This window comes from Pelmatolapia mariae, linkage group LG4, assembly GCF_036321145.2.
Source record: "Pelmatolapia mariae isolate MD_Pm_ZW linkage group LG4, Pm_UMD_F_2, whole genome shotgun sequence".
Taxonomy (NCBI): domain Eukaryota; kingdom Metazoa; phylum Chordata; class Actinopteri; order Cichliformes; family Cichlidae; genus Pelmatolapia; species Pelmatolapia mariae.
In genome coordinates this window covers 21,678,360-21,690,512 of record NC_086230.1, presented here as the reverse complement: position 1 = coordinate 21,690,512, position 12,153 = coordinate 21,678,360, and positions in this window count along the sequence as shown.

The following is a 12,153-nucleotide window of genomic DNA, read 5'->3' as shown; positions in this document are numbered from 1 at the left end:
TCCAAGAACCACATTTTGTCACAGACTCATAAGATGAAAACATGCCAGCTCTGCTGTCACTTCTAGTAATATCGATACCAACAAACTTACCTTTGGCACACTAGAAAATAATCTGCATTGGTGGGGGTACACCCTGGATACGTTTCCAGCCCATCATAGGGATAAAAGAGAGACAGAAAACCACATCTACTGACAGTTTAGATTAACTTAAAAAGTGTGTATGGTCAGTGAGGGGAAAATGAAAACACAGCCCAGAGCCTGCTATCTGTGAGGTGGCAATGCTACTGAGCACCACCATCGTGATATGATCCGACAATCCAAAATATAAGAAAAGGAAAAAAATGGATTCCTCACTGATTTAAATCAGAAAGAAATTATACTGTTTTAACCACTTTCAACTTGTGTAACCTTCAATTTTCTGTTTCAGGTGTTGTACATGGTTTTGGTGCAGCTTTTACTGAGATACAAAAATATGTGTGAATAACTTCCAAAATATTTATTGGTGTGTGTGTGAATGATTATGATCTAACACTTAAACTCCTGGGGAAGGTAATAAAACAAGTCGAAATCTGGTCTGCAGACTCAAGCTCTAGTACTACTGCCAACCTCAGTCACGCACTTCCTTTAAGCTGCACTTCACCACAAACTGTGAAGCTATGAAAAGTCCTGTCAGGTTCCGATACACGAAGATCCATGATTAATGACCGTCATGGCTAAGCAGGGGGAAAACCAAAACCTCTGTGCCAGTGTTAGCAGCATCAAATAGAATGAATGCAAGAGAAAAGGAGAATCGTTTTATCATGTCAAAGACACACACACACACACACACACACAAACACACACACACACACACAATGCAAAACCCACACAAACGTGCATGTCTGTACACATACTCACATGCTGCGTAGTAACAAACCCAAAAGTGCTTGCAAAGTTCACACATGAGAGTCAACTGCATATACACATCGCTGTTCTCCAGTATGCTTAGATCATATACGAACAAAGATTTAGGATTCTCTCAGATTACTTGATAAATAAATGTAATACATGAGTCCTGCCTCCATCTATCAGTTTTTTTCTCCTGATCCAATTCAGCATTGCAGCATTTTACTGCTGTCATAGCAGTAAAAGGTAGGGTACACCCTGGATCACACAACCAATCACACTGACACCTACACTCAATTTAGAATGACCAGTTAAATAACCCCATGCATGGCTACGGACTGTGGGAGGAAGCAAACGTATCCAGAAAGAGCCCACAAGCTTCACACAGAGCAGCCGCAGGCAACAGGTGAATTTGATCCCAGGACCTTCATGCTGTGAGGCAACAGCACTAACCACTGTACTACCTTACGGCTGAACCCCTGTCTGCTCTTTTTTGTATTTGGGAAAGTCAGACTGTCAGAGAGGAAAAGACAGTCCCATGCAGCCACAAAGGAAATTATTTCAATCCCTTCATTGTTGTCTCCTGTGATCATTGTGCCTGCTGCTCTCTTTCATCAGGGGCTTTTGGCTCCCTCCAACCAGCCCAATTAGTAGCCCTGCAGAGGTGAAGTGTATTATGCAAATACAAACAGTTACTGTACCAGCTTGAGCAGCCCCCACGGGTAGCGTACAACAAGGCTATGTTAAATGAATATTAGATTTGTTGTGCCTACAACAAGTTACCTATTGTTGTTCTGGCCTTTCTGCTGCTCTGGAAAAGCCATTCAAACAAGATAATCTGTCTGCATCTCGTCAATGCAGCTCACTGTTTCACTGTGCTTGGACGAAACACTGACACAAAGGGGCTGTTTGATAGGGGGTATGAAGCAATTGGTGCAGGGGACTAAATAGATATTTCTTACAGCCACTGCTGCTTGTCACTGGACCACTGAATACGGCACAAACGCTCTAAATGAAAATATCATAAAATCTCATTTTCCCACACATTTTTACAATCCACCACCTTTCCTGTAACTTAAGCTGTGTAATATTTTTTGCCATCTGAGTCCATTGTTTCATATTGAGTTTATTTCTGTCTCTCTCTCTCTGCTTTCATTGCGAACAATTGCTTTTGTCCCTGTCCTGGATAGGTGTGATGGTTGGGTCAGAGCTGTGAAAGGGCTGTATTGTCCTTCTTCACACCCCAAGGTGTGCTTGGAGGGAGACCAACAAAGTGGTAACTAAACAGTGAAACAAGTTTTCTCTGTAAATTTGTACCACATGGCTCCTCAAGGAACCATTGTTCCCTTTCATTACCCACATCATGTGGGAAATATTTCAGTATGTATCCATAAAATTAGCCAATAATACAAACTGTGCTTTTTTGAGAAGTTAGAAGGCTAATGTAATTTTGACAGAAAGTCACGCAAATGAAAGCTGCTATCAAAGTTCTCTCTTTTTTTGTTAAATTTGGAGCACTTCTACTTTTTCCACACTGTAATGTTTTATTAATAGAGCAAGCTGTCACAAAGGCAAATTTCAAGGTGTTCTGTAGCTGTCTTGTTTGTCTGTGTCACTTTCTCTCTGGTCACGTCAGGCAGCTGTTTGCAAACAGTCTTCCCCACAAGCCAGTCATTTAATAACAGGGTTGAGTTGGACGATAATGACTGCTTTCTGGCACGCTGCAGCAGAAGAAAAGAAGCACATTGGCAAAGCACCTCTGAATACAAAAAAATAATCAACAATAAAAAGCAAAGTGTGTTGTGATTGTCATCATTGGTGCATATTTTAAGAAAAAAAAAACTAAAAAGAGCTGATTTTCAACTACCAAAAATTAGAAAGCCATATTTCATTTTTGTTATGACATAATCACCACTTTCTTATACTATATTTCGCATTACTGATTTAAAAGGAACATGGCCTCTTGCTCCGAATCGTAAATATATCTTAACAACCACTTCAAAATAAAAGTAAACATTTACTATGATTTACAGTATCAGTATAATTAGCTTTAGCTCTTATTTTGTCACCCTTGTCCCCTTTTGGTTCCTGCAAACTGAATGACCTCAAAACATTTTGTTTATGTTTTCTTTCCCGACCGGTTCTTTTGAATCCTGTGTACACTATGCCACGGAGGCTCAGCGTATGGAGTCACTTTAGCATGCGCCTTTGATGTGTGAGAATGGTATGCCGAGGTCCAATTTCACTTGCTGACGCTGACTCACACAACTGTAAGCTAGCGTGACAGCAGAGGCAGGTTAATGTGTTCTCCCTCCAGGCAAATGCAGGGAAATATGAGTGACTGACTGTTGCCTTTAGCCAGAAGAGATGAAACACAGAGAGAAGGAAGTTCTGTTTGAACAATTTGAAGGTTTTCATTTGCAAGCCAACCTTTCAAGAAATAATTACATAGGGTTTGTGTTATCTTTGCATTTAAGAAGTCAAGTAACAATAATTTGTGTGATATAACACGCTTACTGTATACGACTCAGTGCACACATGAGGATCATCACAATCCACGAGTAAAAGCATACTCTCCCTCCCCCTGGGTAGATACAGTGTCCCCTGATCTCTGTTTAAACCATTATGTGCCTCTAACACGTATGCCCCTTAAATCTATATTCAGAACCCCAACAGAGAAAGAGTCCATGGCAGCTTTCAATGTGCTTGAAATTGATTTTATGCTGTAGTCGTTCTTGAAATAAGTGTATTTTAGCACATTCAAAGTCCAGAAAGAGTTTAAAAAGAATGAATTAATCCACCGATGCATGTCAAATTTAAATACAACAAAAGAACAAAGCGACACTTCTGACTCATAAGATAACAGACCCTGTCTACATCAACCTTAGCGATGTTGTGCATCTGCATATGAATGTGTCTTTGTTTTTATGAACTCTAAACTTATAAAATCCTGTCTTTCAGATGGCTATCAAAGTGTTAGAGAAAAAGACACTTTAAGAGAAACATAATACCAGGGCCAAAGCACAACTAAACCATATCTGTGGCAGCATTGTATATATTTCCCACAATCTGAAATACACCCTCAGCACTTAACTGCACAACCATATTGCGAGATAATGTGGGTTTGAGGGGAAAACAGATCTAAGGGCAAAGAGAAGTGGGCAAGTTAAGTAGTATGTGGTGGTGGGTTGTAAAGGTTGGATGATATATTCTAAGAAGTAAAGTATGCGTGTGTTTTGGTGTGTGTGTGGTTTATAGGGGCTGAATGGGGCACTACTTTTGAAAGATGAGATACTGCAACACATCCACTGCTGGTGGCCCCTTTTCTTAAATGTGAAGGTCACAGTATCATCACTCACAATAATTTAGGAATCAGTGGGTGTAGGTTTAGAGGTTTGGGTTGTAATAAATTAATAAAGAAAGGTCTGATGTATTCATAAGCGAGAGTAAGCCACTGATATACAATATATATTAGACACACACACAGAACAAACATTAGGTGTCTCACCTCTTTCTACTGGCTGGCATTTATAGTGCTAACAATGGACTATAAACCTCACAGTAGCTCTTTATGATGGTGAAGGATCTGCATTTTTATTAGGGGCAAACATTGAAATTACAACTCATTCTTCTCCCAAGCATTGCAATGCGCAATCCCCACCTGTGACACAAAGTCCAGAGTCTGCTGCCAACACACTGAGGATGACGTCAAGGATTGGTTTACCTACTGAACCCCTGTCAGCCAGGTGAACTCTGGCTCACCTCCCAGACTGGTCATCACTGGCTGAAAAATACAGAACAAAAATAAGGCATACTAATTTTAATCTTAAATATAAATGCAAACAACTGAATATGCAGAAATCAAGCGTTAAACACGAGATGTTGAATAAAGCTTAATTATTATTGTAGGACTATGCTGAGAAGGAATTGCATTTTTGCATTGAGTGTTCCTTCCTGTAAACCTGTTATTATGTTATATAGGTGTGTGGAGTTTGATAACATCACACTGAAATGTCAACAGAAGTTGAATCATGTTCTTGGAGTAGCTATAATTATTTTCCCTTCCTGGTGGCTGAAGGTAAATTATGATTACAAGTACAGATGAGTGAAGCAAAAAAAAAGGACATAGATTGAACTGCATCAGTGGACAAAGTCTGCTGAAATATTTGACTGAGAAATGCGTAGAACAAAATCATACTGATTACAATGGACATGGATTAAAAGAATCATGAGTGACTGTGACAAAAAGGTATGCACCTCATACGTGGCAACCTGCATGTGTATCCAGAAATATTGTTAAGCTCGGAGTGAATGTTTAAGGGCACTTACAGCTGCTGTGTGGAGAAGTGCTGCCCCGAGGGCCGCGGCAGCATGAGTGTGAGCTTCGTGGTGCTCTGGAAACAAGAAAAGCGGCTCTGTTTTTGGATAGCTGTCTTGGCTTTGTATGAACGCTTCCTGGCACACAGTCAAGTTTCTGCCCCTAGTGAGGGAAGATTAATGACAGCAAGTCACGGAAAGGCAGAGAGCAGAGGAAAGCAAAGGAAAGCAATAGGGTGAGAGGGGAAAGACAGGAGGGATGGGGGGTAAAACAAAAGGTAACGGCTGTTATGTTGTTGATGGTAGCAGGTATGAGTAAAAGGTGTGTGACTCTGTGAGTGTTTGTGCCTGGGTGTGCATCAGTAAGAGTACAATACTAACAGAGATTAAGCAGATTAGTGGAATCCTCATAAACATTCCTGACAGTTGTACAAACACGATGAATATAATCACTGGACAAAAGACCATGCCCTCTTTAAATTTCATCTCTGTAAATCCAGCTAATGTCCACACACTCTTGTTATCTCCCAAAACCTTAGCCTACTCCTCCAGCTGTGGTCAATCTCCATATTCTCACAACACCTTCAAATCTGACGGAGGGTAAAGTAGTAAAGTAGTTGAAATGTCAAACTTGGATCAAGAGATCAAGCTTCACAAGTGGGAAAGCACAGACTTGGAAGTGAAGTAAGGAGAAAAAACAGAAAGGCATCAAGAGTTCTTCTTTTAGGTAACATGGATCATGACTAATCTGTGATGAAAGAGCCAAGAGCTGAGTAAAGCATGACGCTGCCAGGGCTGACCCCTCTCCCTATCTCCCAGCCCAAAACCCCCATCCAAAGTACTAGGCTCCAGGACAAGCACAGGTCATGGTGAACTCACTCTCCTCATTTCCCCTTTCTTTTCTTGACCACAAAAACAATGACATCACAGACCTTGGAGTCTCTGACAAACCTAAGTCTTTGTATCAAATGAAAAATGATCCTGAGAAAGAATATTCATCAAACTAAAGGGGAAAAGAGCGTGCGAGTCTGTTTTTTTCAAAACAGTTCACTTCATTCTCGAGCTATGCTGGGTTTTCCCTATGACAGTGAAGAGCACACTGCTCCGTTTCATAGTGCCAGGACATTCGAACAATGTGAATGAAGGGAAACTGTAAAAGTCTTTTCATCCAAAGAGCATCTTCATACGATTGTTTTATCTGAAACCGAGGTTGCACAGAGGTCACTTATTCTTGATGCCATTCTATTAAAAGCAAAAGTAAACAACAGGTAACTGTTGTTAGACGGCATGTGTAATGGGCTCAGCACTGATGCAGACTGGATCGTGACTCAGAGCAGCAACAGGTGACAAATGGTCTGTTCTCTTGTCACAGTCGATCTTTTAGGGCTTTGCCAAACTTCCAGTGAACCTGGAGCGGTGCTGCTATTGCTGTAAAAGTGCAGTTGAACAGATTTTGAAAACAAAGAACTCCATGCTTCTCTTGCTGAGCTCCACCAGCGCACCTGGAGGAAATTAATTTAGCTAAGCAAAACAGTCAAAGCCCAGTGATACCTTTCAACACTTTTTTTTTTCTAATGGAATATTCACACTTGTGATATATTTTAATATGGTGTTTCTAGAATTGAAACTTAACAGTAAGTAATTTGCAGATGACAGCAATGTATCTGTCTGCATACACATTCCCATTTGGTCTCCAATACTTGAATTCTTTTGAGCCAAGTCATGCCCATACTTCCTATCCCGTGGACATGGTGTTTTACCCAAACACCTGCCACCCATTCTGCTGACTTTATCTGGGAGAGAGCAGAGTAGGTGGCGGGGAGTGAAGGAAGGAGGGAGGGGTGCTATTGTTGGCACACTCCTATGGTTCTGTAGGATGGAGAATGTGCAGAGGTGGAGAAGGGGATTAAACAGAGCAATATTATTCTTTCACAGACCTGCTTTGAATCAGAACTCAACACCACACATAAAGCTGTGAGGACTGGATGAGCTCATTGGGGGAAAAATGCCGCTGTAGTGACCCGGAAAAAAAAATGGGAAAAAATGTCTAGCAGTAACAGGAAACAGCAAGACAGAGAGGAAAAAAACTAGCTGGCTGAGGAATAAAACATAAGTCAACGTGTTTCCCTTTCTTAGATAAAATAATAGCTTTTGGAGGCATTCCAGTTAAGGTTTCTGTGATCAATTTCCAATCCTGATTGCTTTTTGGAGGTGTATTCCAATGGGAAAATAAGGAAATGTAATGTCAAGTTCTTTCAATCGTCTTCACATTGTGGCTGAAAGCTGGTTTGATGGTTGGTCAGATGCATACCTTTTTAGCTAGCATATTCTATGTACACAAATTCACAAAAATGACCTGAAAACATTTCCTCATTCAGCAGGACAGTGATCCTAAATATGAATAAATATTTAGCCAATGCAACTACATAAAAATATGAAAATCTTCTTATGAAACGTGCTAAATAATCGTTTGCAACTTTTGTTACTTTTCAGGTAGCCTTAAAATTACAGCTAAGACCTCATTAGCTGTCCTAGATTGTATACTGTCACACAGCATAATGTGCTAAACACACAAGTAACACCTGGTGGAAATCACTCTTTAAGTTGAACACTTGTTGACAACTGACTCCATAAATGGCAAAGTGATTATGTTAATAGGGATGTTGATGATGCAAAAAGACCATCCACAGACTGCTATTTTAATTAAAAGAAATTCATTAACGGAAATACTGCCTTGCCTTTGCCAATGAGTGAAGTTGTCATAACATTCCATATCCAGACTCATCATGTGTTATATGGTCATGGGATACTTTTTTTCCCTTCACAATAAGTGTATCTCTTTTTGAGTTGTGGCCACAACTTGAGGTATGACATTTTAGAAAGGGCTGAATTTTAGGTAAAAATGACCTCAGCCCCTCAACCCCTAGAATCTCAGTGTACAGGAGGGAGTGGCGATGTGCAGAAGATCAGAGATATATGGAGAGACTTCAAAGTAAGAAGGAGAATCTTAAAAATACCACAGACTTTCTGAGTACTGTTCCTCTATAACTACAGTGTACCTATCTTCTGATAACTCTGTCCAGCAGGATAACACAGCAGGTCGCAAAGCTCAAAATTGTTTCTCTATAAAAACTGTGATGCTATCATGTCAGTACGGGCCAAAATCTCTGAGGAATTCACCTTGTTGACTCTATACCCTTAAACCTCAACCTCAGTTTGTGTCTCCTTTAGTGTACAATACCTGGAAGTTATGGCATGGTTCCATACTGACAATGTACTTACTGTTTATTTTCTGCTAAATTACAAGGAAAGTTTAATGCAGCACTTAAAATTACTTACACTCTACATTTCTTACAGTATAATTACTTCTGTTTCTTGTAAAAACCTGACTTGCTTTACTTGTTTTAGTTGTTACTGGTCCCTGTACAGCTTTAGTGAGAGCTTGGTTTGCACTGCCAGCAAGAAGTCTGATTGGAGAGACAGTTTTGGGCTTTTCATCAATTTGTTCTTATTATCTATGGACAGAATTAATAAGCACAGCCAAAGTTTCGAGTGTGGTGTTTATGGTCTCAGGATCCCATCTCTGCTGTTTGGAGAGATTTGGTCCCATGGCTTAATTGAGCAATGGCCCCTCAGCTTGCACTGGTTTGCAGCTGTGTGTGACATGAATGTGATGGAATCAGCACCTCCTAATCTGAGGCTGTAGTTCTCAGCCAGAACAGGGTGGGCACTCCACCGGGTAGAGTGCCCACTCCAGGTCACAGACAAGAGTGAGATCACAGAGCGGCAGAAATGAGCTTCCTCTAAAGTGTGTCTGAGCTCTGCCTTTGAGAGAGGCTGAGATGCTCGGTCATTTGGTCTGCCTTAGAGCTCTAGGTTGTTTATTTCACTTACTTTATCATGGGATCAAATCGAGGGATCAAAATGACTCTTAGCAACTTCATCATATACACATATATGATGTGTATATGACTTCAACTGACTGAAAAACAAAGTGATAAATAACAGAATTAAAATATGCTAAGTGATAATGTGGAGCACAGGTTAGATAAAAGTTGCAAGTTATATGAAAGAAAACTTTGTTTTATTTAATAAATTATGCAAATTACTTGTAACAACAATAATTTCTTTCTTTAGATGACACCAATTACATAACTAATACGGCTTTGAGAAGAAATGTGCTTTGCTATTGTTATTATTCTGCTCTTATGACTGCTTCTGAATTATTCTTGGGGGACCCGGGTAAACAGGTAAATATGTTAATAGGATCAGAGTTAAGAATTAAGTCCATTATGAAGGCAAAAGGGGGTCCATCCTGGTATTAGCAAGGTGTATTTAATGAAGTGTCCAGTGAGTGTGTGTTTGCAGCTGTATTTTAGTTAGTCTAATATTGATTGCATAATAAGCACACCTTTATACTTCAAAATCATAGCTTGAGATTAACCAGCCTGCAGACAAAGGTGGGTAGTGAACTTGTTGAGATTTGCTGAAGTGGTTATGGGTGTGAAGCAGAAAGAGAGGCAATAGCTGGTCATGGACTATAGGGTACAGAGAGGGCAGTGTGTAGAGGAGAGAGAATCTAGGATGGACAGGCACAAAGGGACCATTGGTTTGGCTGAGACGCAGCATGAATCCAGTCGGAGTTCCGTGGGAATACTGAGCTCAGTGAGATAGATCTCCCTCTCTCTCTTCTCAATGAGTTTGTGACGGAGAAGAGGAGAAGGAGACATCAAAAAAGATCCTCACAAGCAGCCCTCACTGACACACTGTGAGCATAATTTCAAACCAACACAAGATATGCAGCCTAGCAACACTTCAAACAAGGAAGTGAAACTAAAAAAGAAAGACTGTTCTGAGGAACTCTGGAATACATTATCTGTAATTATTAACACGCACATTTGATAGACTTCCTGTTCTTGTTGAACAAACAACAGAAATAATTAGAGTTGTGTTTCCTCGTACATCAATACCTGGAAAAGTTTATTTCTGCCAAATCCTAGTTCAAAATACTTCTCATCCCCTACAGCCAAGTCCCCCCCACCATTTGTATCTGTATCATGACCCACGCCAACACATGTAGCAATCCAAAGTACACACCAATTCCCATGAAATAGAATCTGATCCAAAACTACTACAGAAATCCCATTGTTCTCCATCATGCAACACTGGGCCTTCACAATCAGACTCTATTGGGAAACTGCACTTGTGTTGAACGGAGCACCAAAATACACATATGGATACAGATTCTAGATTAGCTCTGGGAAGATGGGTGGGGGCGCTGGGCAGCAGAGGAAACATTACAAGAACATGTAAACCAAGAGCTTGACAAGTTTTAAGCTTACATATTAATTACAGTATTTTAACTCCTAATTCAATAAGTTGTCACATGATGGCTTAACTGCATTTATTTACATTTTTAGTTTATCTGTCTTCCTCTAAAGCAGGGGTGGGCTGTTGTGGGAGGCTGCACCAGAAACTCAGTTCTGTGCAATTTTATTTGAATCACTTCATAAGGTTATTGATGAGGCCCTCTACAACAGCCCCATTTTCTCATGTGGCCCCTTGGGAAAATTAATTACCCACCCCTGCTCTAAATAGTGACAATCCCTAGTTTCCTCATTAGCAACTCCTCTTACACATCTCTATGTTTCTCAGAGGGATGTGGCCCTTACACACTGTTCCGAGTGTAGTCAGATGGTATCAATGGCATTTCTGATGCAACTGCACAGATACTGCCCTACCACCTTTCGCATTTGGACAGGGCAATCACACAAATAACATAGTTTAAATAGAGCTAATGCATAACGCCATCAAACTTTTACTACTGTACATAAAGCTTTTATAATCTAGACACAAAGAGGAAGAATGTCAAAATGTCATAATTACAAAGTTGCTGACTGGTCTGGTTGTTTTAGACCAAATGGATGCTGATGGTAATCTCAGCCTAGTGTCTTGTCTGAATCAAGAGTCACTGCTCAAACTGAGACTTCGCTTCTTTTATTCTCTAGCAGCCTGCAGCATCTCAGACCCCCTGCAGTGTTCTAATACCCCTGTGACCTGCTGGACTCTGCCTGCCTCCTGCCCCCTGCACTTCCCCACCCTCCCGTGCCCTCCCTGGCACCTTTGCCCCACGACCATGCCTCATTCATCTAGCCACCCCTCTCCGGCCAGGGAAGCTGAAGGCCTTCTTTGTATGTGCTCTCTGGGAGATATTAACCCCCGTCTCTATGCTCCCACCAAACAAAGGAAGCACTTACTAACCGCTAAAGCCTTAACAAACAGTGGCTTTCAAATGAACCCTGCTCCATGCGGTGCAGAAGGAGGGGAGCGCCCAGGAGAGTAAAGCCCGAAATATTTGCTTGTTTTTGGAGATTACAGAAAAACCGGGTGGCGTGGTAGTCGATCTTTTTTGCATCGATGCACTACAGGTTCATGTGGTTAAGACTGAAACAGGAGTGGAAGTAGTCCACATATACATATATATATGCCAAGAGAGAAAGTCACAGACTTTCCAGCGACAAAGAGTGCAAAATATTTTTTCATAATTTTTTATCTACTTCCTCGTGTTTTTTCAAAGATTTGATATTTCAAATAGAAACCTTTCACATATATACATATCAGTGAGGTGTTTTCATCTCACGAGTCTCTTTCAGTTTTAGAATGTGTCATCATCGCACAATGTGGTCCTTGTTTTACATGCCTATCTGTCATAGTTCTTGTCAAACTGATTGTGTGGATAAGTATTATAGTAAGGTCGATTTTGAAAAAGAATGTAGTCTAATACATCTGCTCTGATTAAAAGACTAGAAGTAGAAATGGGCAAAAGTCTTACTTGCAACTGAACTGTGGGTGAGACACATTTGCAAGCACAAGGCCTTTACAATTGTGGGCCTACTATCAGCATTAGATGTCATAGAAATCTGGTGCATTGTGAAGTGTAATATAAAAACA